This window comes from Colletes latitarsis, chromosome 10 (genome assembly GCF_051014445.1).
Source record: "Colletes latitarsis isolate SP2378_abdomen chromosome 10, iyColLati1, whole genome shotgun sequence".
NCBI classification, from domain to species: Eukaryota; Metazoa; Arthropoda; class Insecta; order Hymenoptera; family Colletidae; genus Colletes; species Colletes latitarsis.
The window spans coordinates 6,317,067-6,333,619 of NC_135143.1; the positions used below are offsets into that span (position 1 = coordinate 6,317,067).

General features: G+C 34.7%; 1 protein-coding gene across 1 annotated transcript in view; it reads right to left on the reverse strand.

Moving 5' to 3' along the window:
• Nucleotides 1–16,553, reverse strand: part of LOC143347197 (uncharacterized) — a 636,562-nt gene that overhangs the window by 238,796 nt on the left and 381,213 nt on the right. The window lies entirely within an intron of this gene.

Genomic DNA, 16,553 nt, shown 5'->3' on the forward strand with positions numbered 1-16,553 from the left:
TCCGACTTAAAAATCACAAAATCATCTTAATATAACCAATTAATAAAAATGTTTACTTTACTAATAACAGAAGTGGAGAGAGAATTGTCCAACAGTCCTTTTAATTTCCCATGTATCTCTAAGCAACCGTACGTATAAAATAATTAATTAAGTTGCTGACAGTATAGAAGGCTACTAATAATAAAATAACAATATGTAATAATAGCTAATTATACACTTAACTACAAAACTTAAAAAAATATCTGACATTAATATATTAGTAAATATTTCGCTACAAAAAAAGAAACTATAGTTTTAAATAATTTTTTTAAACTACAAGTAATAGCAAGGTAAATAATATCAAAGAAAAACATAAATAAGGAAGCACAGAAACTATCGAGTTTCGAATGGTATCTCAGCGTCGAAACGTAGACAAGAATAGAATTTCAGATTTTAGGCACTCGTCGCAATCTTCCTATTTTCTATTTTCATATTTCACGCGATTTTATATTTGCCACACGTTGTTCGTCGCATATAACATCCTCGCTGCAGAGAGATAGGAGAAGAACGAGGGTAGAAATCTTGAATTGTAGAAGAATAAAGGGAAAAAGAAAACGAGTTTGAGGAAGCGAGAAGAAAACCGAGAGGACACTCGCCAATTTCTCCCAAGGCTACCGCGTGCTACTACAGCTGTGAGTAAACGAACGATAAATTTGCCCTGAAAAATAAAAATAAAGAGAAAGGTCGAGAAGGACGAGAAACATCTCGCGCGGTGCACAATACGAGCATTTTCCTCCCTTCTTTTTTTCTTCTTATTCTTCTCTTATCTTTCCACGTGCAATTGTCCACCGATTGAAAATCGTGTTGGCGATCAAATTCAATTTCCGTTATCGATTCACTTTCACGCTCTTTTATCATACAAAAAATACGATAACGAAACGAAAAGAAACCAGGTTATCAACGTGGAGTAAAAATTCTTGGTTTTTCATTTCAGATAAGCATCTAATTCTACATATAAAAATAAGTAGAAAAGGAAGAGTAATATTTATTCGTCGGGGGCCCCGTTTACGAGAAAATCGACTGTGAAAATTCACGAAGCACGAGTTAGCTCGAGTGGAATCAGCAAGCAATCGCGCGGTTCTCCAACAAATTTTCAAATTCAATTATCTCGAAAACGAAACCTCGAACGAGAAAATGTTATTCTTTATTTTTGGCTTATTTTTATACGTAGAAACTCCTCCTGATCTGTTTGAGTCTTTGGCGATATGCTCGTGGCCTTTGCTAAAATAATTTGATAATATACACCTAAATAACAGCGTTTATATTATACTTTCGTTTAAGATAGTGCTTTTTGAACTGATACATTTATATCATGGGCGTTAAAAATATTTATAAACAGAACTCACCTACGGAATCGATAATATTACATTATCCTATGAAACTCATAGATATCGTCCAATGAAATTAAAAAAATGGTTTACATATCTATCAATTCAGCCGCGTAACCTCATCTTTAAAAATTACGACAAATATTTCTCCCACAGTCTGCAGATATCTGCACCTCGTTTGCTCCCGAACTCCCTTCCCAGAGTTATATCGTAATGTCCTAATTATCGATTGCACGCCGGTACGACTGCATCGTCCGCTCCATTTCACAAGTGTTTCGCGCCACAATTTTTCCACCTATGTTTTCATCCGCCCTTCGCTCTTTCTCTCTCGCCAGCATACGAGATAAACCATGATTCCCGCGGTTTTGCTGCTTACGCGCGGGTACTTTGTTAAAAGGAATGCTTGAATTTTTTCCTAACGAGAGCGGCGCAACGGCCGAGGATTTTTAATTAAAACCGAAGAAACGCGAAAACATTCAACATCGGTGGCAATCATGAGCGACGAATCTTTCAACGCTGGCGAAACCAGGTCGAAAACAGTGTGACAACACCGTATTCTTTCGCCCACACAGCGAAATGCCTCCTAGCGGAATTACGTTGGGAAAGAAAGCGGGATGGAACGACGGAAATCTCGTTACGGTAGGCAACATTATCTTCTATTTGCGGGGAGGGAAAAAAACCATTCGTATTATAACGCGCGTCCGACTGCTCGTTTTCTTATTTCTCTCATCTAGCGCCAAACCCCGCTAGAGGCCGTTGGCGTTCCTTCCTTTTCTACTGAATGATGAATGGAGTTAACCCGATTTGTTAATGTTGTTATGGGTAATGGATCGTTGCGAGTAACAGACGGAAACGCTGTTCTCTTATTCGCAATTATTATCTTTTTTTCTTTGACGGCCACACTCGCTCATCCGTTAGCCGAGCTACGGCGCGGCGTTCGGCTTTGTATCTTGCTGAACGTAGAAAAGGACAACGAACGAAGGACACATAAGAACAACACACTGTGAAACTTTTTTATTTTTTATTTTTTGTTAATGGGATCTTTACTAATATATTTGTGAGGATTTTCTGATTGAAATAAGACCAAACACGATATACACGATGTACCTTGGGTCATATTTGCATATTTAACAAGATTTTATACTCTATTAGTGGTAGGTCAATAACAAATTATATCGTGTTTGGTCTTATTTTAATCGGAAAACTGTCACAAATATATTGGTAAAAGTTTCATTGGACAAGAAACAAAAATAAAGAAGTTTCATCTTTGCATTATGCATTTATCATCTCGCTGATATTCGAGCATAGATCAAGTTACACTACGCCGTCCGCTGAACGTTGAGCTTTGTGGGTGTGTTAACCCCTTGATATAAAATTTAATTTCAAATAATTTTTTAAACGTATAATATTTAATTTTGTTTAAATTTGTTCGTACAAGGAATGGCCACGAAAAAAAATAGATTTGTTTTACGTATACCTCGTGAATATAAAAATGTGTTGATTTCAATATGTAAGACTTGATGACGAGTGACTAGCCCCCTGATTGTGAAACTTTACATCAAGAACTATGTTCTTAGAACTATAGTATCTATTCTCTTATACATATCTTAAAACTATAGATAGCCTTTCATTTAAAATTAATAAAAGATTGCTAATTTTACTGCAATTGTTCGCTTACAATAAGAAATAATTTTACTTGAAAATTAAATAAGAAGTAGTTATAATACTACTCGACATAAAAATTGAATTTCGTTATTAAGTAGTATAAAATACCAAGGAGATCCATATGTGTCCCATAATTTTTTTCATAGTTATATTTGTGACATATTTCAGAAAACAACATTGCCATAGTTGATCGATTAGGTGACAGTAATTGGATCTTTTATTATTGGATTTAATTTCTTAACTGAAATTTCCCTTATAATACAAGATTTACGTCGCATTAATAAAATATTTCTTGTCGATATAAAAAATTAAATCTTGCTTATTACTTGTTTACATTCGTGACAACTTAGTGTAAAATTTATTGCAATTGTATTATATAATTCGTTTTTGAAATATGGCAGGTTGATTGAATGATTACTTAGAGTCGTGCCGGAAATTCGTCGAATTTTGTATGTTTTTTGGACATTTCAATTAATCATTCAGAATATAATTGGAATTTCAAAACCCAATGTTTATTAAAATCTGCTTGAATCATTTTGGAAGGTAACTGTAAAATTCATAATACCATGTTGAACCGTTTTCAATTTATGTCGTTCCGGGCAAGCACCCTCCACTCAATGTTAATAGTAACATAGAAGCAAATATTAAAACATTAATTTCTGCTAAAGAAGCCCTAGTTTACTACAAGTCACTATGTTAATAGGATATTTTATATTTCACTTGTTTTATACACGAAATTAAAATATGTATAAATTTATAACATATTCCTTCTTAATACAAATAGGTCAAAGTCAGTGATATTTGATTTAGGCACCTACTCCCTGTCGATTTTTCTTAAAAATTCGTTATTGATTTTTAATAAATTTGATTGACGCAGTACGAAAATGTTGTCTAATACTTTTTTGCAGATATCCATGAGCTCCACTTCCAGACAAAGTTTCAATAAAATCCATTGACTATTGTAGGAGTTATGGCCGTTTGAAAATTGGCTCATTTTTATAGGGTTTTTATCGCTATACGGGGTTAAGGAACAACTTCTCGAATATTCTTAGAATTCCTACATATTCTTTACCAAAATACGCGTTGTTTGCATTTTGAAACATTAAAATCCTCCAATTCGTTCAGGAGTTATGATGTTTTAAACGTACGCATGAATTTTCAGGGGAATCATTTTTGGTCAGACATTGTATTTTCGGTAATAAATTTTTTTCTTGAAAGTGCGTAGGATTTCGGTGGTATATCTATTGATCAAAAATAATTGTAATTGACCCATGCAACCAAAAATGATTTTTTTAGAACGATTTGAAATTTTTCAATTTCGGTTGTAATTGGCAACCAAATTAGACCACGAAAATCCATAAGGTGTAAAATCTACTCGTATACCTCATCTGTGGTGAGAACTACTATCGCGCGTATGCAGCTGTTTACAGATCGCCATTCTACAAGCGGAACTTTAAACGTTAATAAATTTATAACGAAGCCTTAATCAACAAATCCTCTAGAATCTCCCATTAAAATTTTTCCCAGGGGTGGCCGAACACCCTGTATGTAAGAATAGACGGTCACGCGAGTACTTGTGAGAGAGACAAGAGCGTAGCCCTCTGCTGGCGAGCGTGGGAAGTGTCGCCACAATCCGAAGATAGCTAATATTCTTTCCACGATACAGAATATATCAACTCTTTACAACACATATCATCGAAATAAGGTACATAATCTTGCTTCCAAATACGATTCTGACGTTTTCTCTAGGATCTTATTTATTGTAGGTGAAGTCTACTTTTCATTAAGCAGCGCACTCAGGGGCCCATATTACTCAGATACAATACCATCCATACAGTCGAATGCAAATCCTCAGTGCATCGGTTCGATCGAATGTCTGCGTATTCCCCATCAAGAGATTGACGCCGTTTACCTCGAGTCATCAAGGATAGGGCGCGAAGGGTCTTTGTGCGTCGATGTACACATGCGGACGCAAGCAGGAGGCGTATAAATGCGCGGTCCGCGCCTCCACGAGCGTCCCTGTCTCTGCCATGACTGATGACCGGCATTACGATTTGTCAATAACAATTGTCCCGAGTATAACTGCCTCGCGCAAACTGCAACTGATGGCTAACATCGATTGTTCACGTCGACGTAACTGTCCGGCACCGGAGTGACCCATAACGCATCCGCACCAAAAATCTGCCGCCGACAGACCGACGCGAATTCGACGAAATGCCCGGAACGTTGTTCACGCTAATATGCGGTATCTGTGCCGTTGATTAGTCGTTCCGCGATTTTCCGATCGATTCGATCGACTGTCGATCCTCGTTTTCGCGCGATCTGTTCCTAGGATCGCCATACATCGACGCCATTCTTCAGCTTTTTTTGTCGAATAGTCCATCCACGAATGAAAATCTTTACTCTCGATTTTAATTCAATAAAGCTCTTAATTTGTAAATGCATTTACTTCGTTCGGATTTTGTGAGAAATTTGACACGCTGTGTACAGTAATGATTCTTAAAATAAACATCGCTTCAGGATTGAAACGTTCATCTTTCGTACAGTAGAGGCAAAATTCGATACCAGTTGATATATCTTGTCAACTTCCCCCAATTGGAAGAGATAGAAATGTTCAACTTACGAATCACGTTCATTTTAAGAATCATTATAGTACAACACCGTGATCTACAATACTGGACAAAACTATATTGTACATTTTATATACCCTGTATATTGTATACAGTATCAACACTAAGCATGCAAAAAGTTAAGTTCGAAGAACAAACAATAAAATGGTTAGAGAAAAAAATGCTAACATAAAGTGACTTTGGTTGAATAAAATTGCAGTGACAAAACAATCATCCATCAACCGTTTTCAGGTTGTTTTGTATGATTTTTTTTATGTGGACCATTCTAAAACTTCAATTATCTTTTAAATAAAATATTGTTAAACAGTTTTTACAGTATGAATAACAGAATAACAAATCAATATGGAACAATCATTTAGTGCTTTGAAAGTAATTTTCAGTGACCATGGAACAGGTATTAATGAAAGTAATATGGAAAACTGATTATTCCTAGAATTAAAATTAAACTCTGAACACTAAGTGTATGTGTAAACAATGAGTTTTTGTTTAATCCAATCGTCATCTCAAAGTAAAATTACAATGAAACAATTATATAAAAATCATGATTAGCTTACTCACTTATACAGTGTGTTTGGCCACCCCTGGGAAAAATTTTAATGGGGGATTCTAGAGGCCAAAATAAGACAAAAATCAAGAATACCAATTTCTTAATTGAGGTTTCGTTATAATGTTATTAAAAAATTAAAATAAAAAATTTCAAATCGTTCTGGAAAAATTATTTTCGGTTGCGGGGATTAAGTACAATCATTCTTGATGAATACACATATCCCCGACATCCTACCCTCCTTCGAGAAAAAAATTCGGGTAGGTGGTGAAATTTTTCGACAAAATTAAAAAATTTCAAATAGTTCTAAAAAAATTATTTTTGATTGCAGAGACCAATTATAAATATTTTTGGTCAATAGACATACCCTCGAAATCCTAACCATTTTCGAGAAAAAAATTCCTTACCGAAAATATAATTTCAGGCCAAAAATGCTTCCCATAAATTTCATGCGAATCTTTAAAACCCTATAACTTCTGAACGGATTGGCCGATTTTAATGTTTAAAAAAGCAAACGACGCGTACTTTAGTGTAGAATATGTAGAAATTCTAAAAATATTCGATAAGTTGTTCCTTGACCCCGTAAAATGAGAAAAACCCCATAAAGATGGTCCAACTTTCAAACGTCCATAACTCCTACTATAGCGAATATATTTCAATGAAACTTTTTTCTGAAGTAAAGCTCATAGGTACCTATAAAAAAGTATTAGACAACTTTTCTGTAGTGCGTCAAACAAAATTACTAAAAATGAAAAACGAATTTTTAAGAAAAATCGACAGGGGGTAAAATTTTTCGGCGAAATTGAAAAGTTCGAAATCGTTCTGGAAAAATTATTTTCGGTTGCGGGGGCCAATTATAATCATTTTTGGTGAATAGACATACCCCCGAAATCTTACACACTTTCGAGAAAAAAATTCAGTATTGACGTAATTTTAAACGTTAATAACTTCTTAACGAAGCTACCATCAACAAATTGGTATTCTTGATTTTCGTCTTATTTTGGCCTCTAGAATCTCCCATTAAAATTTTTCCCAGGGCTGGCCGAACACCCTGTATTTATCCTATTTTCATTTTCTCAAATAATGCTAATTGATTTACCTTAAAATATTTGTTAAGAAATATAAGTTGCTCCAGAACTTTTGTTAATTGAATATAACATGACTGTTAAATTTGAATATTTTTAGCAAAAGTAAAGTATTAATTAAAGAAACTTATTTAAGAAACGTATTAAACTAACTTAATTTAAAAGTTAAAAGTTTACAAAATAACTTTTATTTATAAAATTATACTGTGTTATTTAACAGTCGACGTAAAATTAAAAATAAAAAGCATAAATATAATTAATGTTCGAAACTATATTTTAATTTCTACTGCACAGTTTTGAAGAGTCTTTTTAAATGAAATAAAATTCTAATTGCTTGCCAACTGTACATTCTGTACATGTAGCAAAAACATAGTGAAAGTGGTAGAGAGCTGTATATTTTCAAACTATTCTTTTAATACTTGTATACGTAACCGATCATGTGAATTTAATGTGAGACAGAATCAGACATTGGAGAGAAAAGTGAGGAAAAATCGATTAAGCGATGCGTGCAATACATTCAAAAGCGTAAATCAAAAGGACAATCGCCGGTTTCCATTCACTTTAGATCTTGCTAAACAAATTACACCGTAACTGCGTGAGTAATGATACAGGAAATGGTTTATGTGTACACGTAAACTTGTTCGCATAGTCGTGCGAGGACGAAGGTATTTCACGCATGACACATGTACGGTACAACGAGATAGCAAAGAAAATAGAATACTGATTTACAACGAGGAAGTGTTAATTATGAATAACATGTGCGCTGTTCATGTATTATCGATTTTGTTGTTCGTTCGATGATGTATAAGTAATTTTCATCGTTGGAAAAATAAACTACACACTGGAACCGTTGGTGAAATATAGCTTCATTTGTTATTCAAACTTAGAAATTTAATTTGTACGAATTGTTATTTTATTTGCATAACGAGATCTATACTTAGTCTTCATTTAAAATAATTTTCTTTAATTTTTGTTTAATCAAGTCATCTTTACTCATTAACTATGTTTCTATTAATTACACACAAACGTTTTTAACCATTCACCTCTTTTTACTATTACTAATTCTTTGTAATCACCTAAAATAATACTTCTCATAATTAAAATAACTTTTGCACTTTTCTGAAATAGAAACTATACCATAACGTAATAATATATTCTTCTTGCTCAAATTCTGCGACGAATTTTGTAAAAAATTTAAAAAAAGAATGCAAAACTATACGTTCTTGTGTATCAAAGTTCAACCCGATAGGAATACCTTTTATTAAAATCTGTGAGAAAAATAATAATTCGGAAACACACATTATCGGTTGCGAACGTGTTAATTGAATATTTTCGAAGTTCGTGGAAACTCCATTTCTTTAAACACTCTTTTCTTACACCGCTTTAATAATGAACGACAAATATATGCACGAAGCAACAGCCAAAGTGTTAATTAGACTCGTCGAACCGGTCTGGATGCTAAGTTATCAGACAGAGACAGCTGCGGTGATAAAACATTGTGGCCAGTATCCGTTTTCAAGATGGAAATCCTGTTCCAAAGGCAGCCAGGAAGCCGACAGCGACGAGCAAACGGACATTTAGAATTGTGCACGAGATCAGACTAACCCCTGCTAAGATGGCTCCGCTCGAAGTGAGGTTCGACCTGGCTTTCGGGGTCGGGATATCGCATTATTCCCGACTGAATGGGGTAAATCAGGATCTCGTAGAGTTTCGACGTGGAATCGACGGTGGTCTTGGATCGCTGATGCTGAGAGGATGAGGATTGGTTGCCAGCGGCTGCCTTGGGAATTCAATTATAGTAACGGAACAATGGCAACCGCGCCGGTAATGAAGGGACCGTCGCCGTGAGGTCATCGGATTACATGGTATTTACAATACATAAGTCGGATGGTTGTCGAACGAGGGGACTTTTCAACGTCGTTTCTACCAATTTTTTTATTTTTTGTTTCTTTATTCCACCTTTCTACAGCATCGATACTTTAGAGACGAAGCACTGTGGCTCGAAAGCGTTAAAACACGAACTATCGTTAAGTTACTTTACTACGTATATTTGCAGTATAATTCGCCTCGATTGCAGAACCTTATTTTCTGTGAGTCTATCGTCTATATAATAATGTTACTTTCCTCCATCGTTGACAGCCGTTAATTGTAGTATTCATGTCTCGAACATCACGTTTACGTGATACATAATTCCTGTCAAACATGACGGATGTTCGAACGATGTAATACCACGGCATTTGCACCGAAGGACACGAGGCCATTAATCACGAAATAGCAGTAATACATAAGATTTACATATTTCGATTTGATATAATTCGATTGATTACTCCGTAGAAAGTATAATTTTTAATTCTCAGTCGGTTCGATACTTTACTTAATTCCTGCCAATTGTACGTGGACACTTTAAAACTAAATTTACGAACATTGCATATATTTTTATTGAAACCCGTTCTATTGACAGTTACATTAAAACGCACTTTTTATTTTAGATTATGCATACATTAATATCGTTACATCAATCTGTGGCGACTCTTACCACGCTCACCAGCAGAGGGCTACGCTCAACTTGTCTCTCTCACAAGTGCTCGCGTGGCCATCTGTTTCTATATAAACACTCCACTAGCAGGCCCAGAACCGAAATAGACCCTCTTCTCTTCCTCCATTACAGCAAACAGCCGCCCACAAATCAAATTTAACATTTCTAACAGAGAATATTTATCAGTTCTGTTGAAACTCAGGTTGAAATCTGAAATACTGATTAAATTGAGAGATTTCTCTGAAAATCTAGTGTTAAATCAGTAACAAAAAAGATATTCACAGTTTCAGATGACTTGATGAAAAGCGAGCGTCGATCTTCCACAATATTATTTATCTCGTAGAACTAGGAACGAAAAGATAAAAGCAAACTGTCAGATTGTATCATTTGGTTTCTGTCGCGTTAACGAGTCGATGAACGTAGTTAACCTTTGGCTCCGATCGTTGCGTGAACTTTGCAATCGAGATTTGTGACGAAAGTGGTCATCCGAGTAAACATCGGTTTCACAGAGACTGGTAGGGAAAAATTTAAAAAAAAAACAACCCCTTTGGCACGGTCGAGAACGAGTTTCGTAATTACGTTACGGGGGTACGAGTAGGAGCACGGAGGGAGTTTCTGGCTCTCTCGCTCGGTCGGCCATGCGTTTAGGAACAGCAATGGATTCCGTCAATAACCTCTTTAAAAGAGACTAAATTCATTATTTGCCTTCTATTCGGTGCGCTGGCATACGGCCTGTTTTTCTGAATTTCCTTTATACCCTCGAAAGGAAGTTCCGATCGCGGGGTTATTCTCGAAGGGTCGTGATAGCACACTCTCGATCCAATATTCCAAATCGGGATGTATTATTGATCATGCAATATCGACACTAGGCGGCACCCTCCTATTGAATGAAATGCCAATTCTTTTCAAACCTGTATAGGGTGTTCCCAGCATCACAATTTTACATTAACGCCAATTACATTCAAGGTGTTCAGTAATATGTGAAATACGTTTCAGGGATGAATTCAGCACTTACGGGAGTATTGCTGTCTAGGCTGTTATATCGTCGGCCTTTTTTTGTGATTTTTTTTTTAACGATAGGTAGGTTGTTTTGTAGTGACATTTTACAGATATATTTATTCGTCTTATAGGTATGTACAGTATTTTTTTCATAAAAAAATATTAAAAATTGCGAGAGTTATAGCTTCTTGTTTTAAAAAAATGCATTTAAACTGGCTTACATGATATTTCAAGATCTAGCAGACCGATCGACTTCAAATTTGGAGAGAATATTCAGCAGACACGCCTTTATAGCTGGAACTAGAGATTTAAAAAAATATTGACTTTTACTATTTTTTTCGATACGTTAAAGACAAACGAACGATTAGCAAATAGAAATTCGAAACTTGAAGCGTCGCTATTTCTTTATTTATCAGCATTTTGGCTTCTCCCTGGTTCCTGCTATAACTACAACCTTCCTTATGAAGATACTTTAACCCCCTCTGTTTCAAATTATCTGGAATCCTGGAAGCCCATTGGAGCACCTTTTCCAAAAGAGCAATTAAATAAGAAGTTACAATTCCCACGATTTTTAATATTTTTCCATGAAAAAAATATTGTACATGCTTAGAAGATGAATAAATATATGTACAAAGTCTCGGTACAAAACAGCCTACCTGTCATTAGAAAAAAAAATCACAAAAAAGGCCGTGAAATTAACAGTCTAGACAGCAATACCTCCTTAAATGTTCTAGTCTAGAGTTTCATTTTTTCCGGTCTTCCTAGGAATTTTTTTATAAAAAAAGTATAAATATTTTAAATTGTATATTTTGCATACATGTTTATTTATGGTTTACGAATTTTCATAATTTTTTTCAAGCGAAAATAATCAAAACTGACTGAATTATTTGAACAAGGTTTCTTTAAAAATAGTGTACTACTGGCTGACACGATATTTTTATGGAATATTTCATTGCAACGATTTTCAGCACTTATTTATTTCAGCGTAACACTGATTTTTGCTAAATGAAACGGAAAAATATTAAACAAAATATTAAAATTCCGTCCGTGTTCGTTATTTTAATTATTTGCTATGAAGAGTCTTTAATATTTTTTTTTCTCTTAATTTTCGCAACCATGGACATTGATATGCTTTCCAAAAATATAATACATTACATTTTACTATATATACATACATTGTATATGTTTATGTGCACACATATGTGCATATACAAGGTGTTCGGCCACACCTGGGAAAAATTTTAATGGAAGATTCTAGAGGCCAAAATAAGACGAAAATCAAGAATATCAATTTGTTGATTGAGGCTTCGTTAAAAAGTTATTAAAAAATTTAATTAAAAAATTTCAAATCGTTCTGCAAAAATTATTTTTGGTTGCGGGGGTCAATTGCAATATTTTTTGTGAATAGACATACCCCCCAAATCCTACCTACTTTCCAGAAAAAATTCCAGTAGGCACCTAAATTTTTTGGCGAAAAAAAAATTTCAAATCGTTCTGAAAAAATTATTTTTGGTTGCAGGGGTCAATTACTATCATTTTTTGTGAATAGATATACCTCCGAAATCCTAACCATTTTCAAGAAAAAAATTCCTTACCGAAAATATAATTTCAGGCCAAAAATGCTTCCCATAAATTTCATGCGAATCTTTAAAACCCTATAACTTTTGAATGGATTGGACGATTTTAATGTTTAAAAAAGCAAATCACGCGTATTTTGGTGGAGAATACGTAGAAATTGCAAAAATATTCGAAAAGTTGGTCCTTGACCCTGTAAAATGAGAAAAACCCCATAAAAATGGTCCAATTTTCAAACAGCCGTAACTCCTACAATTGTGAATATATTTCAATGAAACTTTTTTCTGAAGTAGAGCTCATGGGTACCCACAAAAAAGTATTAGACAACTTTTCTGTAGGACATCAAACGAAACTACTAAAAATCAAAAACGAATTTTTAAGAAAAATCGACAAAGGGGTAGCTGCCTAAATTTTTCGGCGAAATTGAAAAATTTCAATTCGTTCTGGAAAAATTATTTTCGGTTGCGGGGGCCAATTATAATCATTTTTGGTGAGTAGATATACTTCCGAAATCCCACTCATTCTCGGAAAAAAAATTCTTTTTCATAAATATACTCTGTGGACGGAAATGTTTCTATAATTTTTTAACGAAACCTCAATCAACAAATTAGTATCCCTGATTTTCGTCTTATTTTGGACTCTAGAATCTCCCATTAAAATTGTTCCCAGGGGTGACTGAACAGCCTATATATAGAAGTTTCTTTAACTCGCCTTCGAATCAAAACAATATCAAAAATTAGGTTGGAAAAACATTCAATTTCAATGCTGGTTATTTAAGGAAAGGTATCATCGTATTAAGTTACTTAAATATTAAATATTGAGTTGGAATTGTATCCTAAAATACCTATTATTAACGTATTTTCTCTACTGTACTAAGAATGGTCTTTTTAAATTTCTATTGACTGTGGGGGTCACAGATTATTCGACTATTATAAAGAGGTTCGGAAAAAGTTTTGGAAACATTGTGTGAAAGATTTGAAGCTACTATTATGTACATTGAACCCAAAAGTCGAACTCGACAAAGGAAAAGTAGTGAAACGAGAATTCGTTGCGTGGGTGATTCAAATCGGTTCGCGATGGTATGCATAACAAACAACGCCCGCGTGCATTTGCATGTGAATGTCTATAAAGGCGCGTACGCATTAGGAGAAGCGTTATACGTTCTTCGTTGCGAACAGGTAGGCGAGATAACGTCGCCTGTCAAATATGAGAACAATTAGGGGGACGGAAAGAGGGTCAGGAGAAAACATCTTGACGGGCCAACCGCACGTGTCTTTTCACCCTCGGGACAAAGTGACCCCAGCGTTCGAGGAGAGGACCTATACGCGGTGCCTCCACAATTAAAAACTCGTTCGGTTTACATAGATGCTTTCGGGAGACTTTTTGTTTGCGTACATAGTGGCCAAGGGACGCACCGAGTCTTTTACATAATGGCTTTTCGAGCGAAATTAAATTCTTAGGGGACCGTGCACGGGGATCCTCCATAATCGTCGTCGCGAACGTTTTCGCAGATACTTTTGTGTCGCGTGTTATCAGTATTAACCCTGCGCGGTTAGCTAAAAATTCCTTAATGGGTATGTTGTACTTGCAAGTTCGGGTAGTTTCAAATCTAATGTAACGATACGTCTTGCAACAAGAACTAGAGTACTTAACATGTTCGTTGTCAGACCAAATGTTTTTTACGAGATCGAAACTTTGATTTTAGACAATTGTAAACTATATAATTTAAAGCTTGGTTCAGTACTTATTTTCGTAACCTTGCTAAAGTTTAAGAACCCTATTCAAATTTATTTCCTTTAATATTTCAACGTGAAAATTAATTGTTTAACTTCTTATTGGAGCAAATCTTAATCGATTAAGGATAGAACACACTTGATTCAGTCACCGTCTAATGTCAAACGATGAATTTTTCTATTGTATAAATTGTAATAAAATGCTATCGATACGGAGAAGCATACATAAATAAACAAAATTTCGTTTAGTTTTCCGTTTAATCTACATATAAATACAGAAAATGTTAATCCGAATAATTATCTAATTTAAAAAAATAGAAGTATAAGTTTCATTTATTTCAAAAATAGATGTTGCAGAAAAGAATTCGGAAAGATCAAAGATAAAAACGATCGTTTTAATTAATTTCTATAGGATACAATTTTATCTAAGAATGACTTTTAATGTTTGACTTCGGTCCTAATTCGCATCTCTGCACCCATAATAAATAATTTCGTGTTCAAATTCAAATTATATACATACATTTTTAATGTTTTAAATCCCCCAACATCGATTGCAAGATCAGATCGGGAAAAGTAATAATAGCGACGCATGGAAGAGAAATTGTTAACCCGTGAAAATTGCATAATAATAGAATAGTATTATTTAAAATTGAAAGGTTGAAATAACTCTCGTTTTGCATCGATTAATTTACATGGCTCTCCGGAATTACAGAATGCATCCGGAACTTCGAAGCACGCGAAAAACCTCTTGAATTTTACATTTCGCGCCATTAACTACGCAAACAGAAGCTGCGCATTCATATTTTAATACATTACGTGAACACGTTTCAATACGCCGCGCAGACATATAATCGTTTCATTCAAACTCTTCCGCTCTTAATAAATACGAGACAAACCATGCGGCAGCGAATTATTAACGAAAATCGTTACATTAATTTCAAGCGATTCGTAAAACTGTTTAATAAACAAACCATCAGTAGAATTCATCTGCAACGATCGAAAGTTACAAAAAACGTTCAATTCTTTGCACAATTCTACGCTGAACTGTGTCTTCGAAGAATTTACAGAGATACATTTAAGTACAAAAACTTCAAATTAATTTAAATTTAGAAGTAAATTGTACAGAATCCAAAATTCTTGAATGATACTGTTCGTTTACTTGTATTCACTTCGTATAATTATTTTTAGAAAAAGACATCGAATTAAGAATAAATAAGAATAACGCAATGTGAAACTTATTTATTTTTTATTTTTTGTTAATGGGAACCTTCGCTAATATATTTGTGAGGATTTTCTGATTGAAATAAAACCAAACACGATATAACTTGGATCATATTTGCGTATTTAACGAGATTTTATACTCTATTAGAAGTAGGTTAGAGATAAATTATATTACAAGATAAATTATTACATTGGTAAAAGTTTCATTTAAAAAGAAACAACAACAAAAAAGTTTCATCTTTGCATTATGTTCTATTTATGTATTGTCTCACAGTTATAACACGATATAACTTGGATCATATTTGCGTATTTAACGAGGTTTTATACTCTATTAGAAGTAGGTTAAAAACAAATAATATCGTGTTTGGTCTTGTTTTAATCAGAAAACTCTTACAAATACATTGGTAAAAGTTTCATAAAAAAAAGAACAAAAATAAAAAAGTTTCATCTTTGCATTATGTACTATGCACACATTGTCTCACCATTATTCGAGCTCAGATCAGGTTCAAGCATTGATGTATTCGCTTACTATAGACACCATATTGTTTGAAATACTTCGGTTTACGCCAAACAAATATTTGGTATATGAAAAGTCATAAATATAAATCGATGTTTAGTTAAACCTACAGGATATTATTGTTCCTAACACAAATAGAATCTCGAATCAGCTACAATACTTCCATTTCCAGTAAACTTTCGTCTTCGTTTGTTCAGCGTCAGTTAAAGAAGTTAATTACATCCATCGATAAACCAATATAAACGAATACAAGCCAATCCTGTATAGAAGACTAATTATAAGCATTGGAACGCTCTCGTTAGCCAGAGTATTTCGCTCGAGAAGACCGTGGATTGTTCTTTTCGCCGAGTCCCCTAATTTCGGAGACGCTAGAGCGACAATCGTTAACCGGACTACCCTGTATAGACATTTGCGGATAGAAGGAATCGGGCACGTCTGCGTCGAGTCGTTTCTCCTCGTTAAGGGATTCCGTAGGTGGAGGAGAAGGTGGGGCTGGCGTGCGGATTGCGGAAGCAGTCGCGAGCGTTTTCGCGCTTTGCAGCCGCAGAGCACTTCGGAGTTGCCATTCGGAGCACGTAGATTGCTAACCTAACTTGTTTAGCGGTTTTAGCGGTATTTGATTAGTTGAGTGAATTTCCGAACTGTTTCAGACCGCTCGCGCTGGCTTCGGGATCCGCTCGA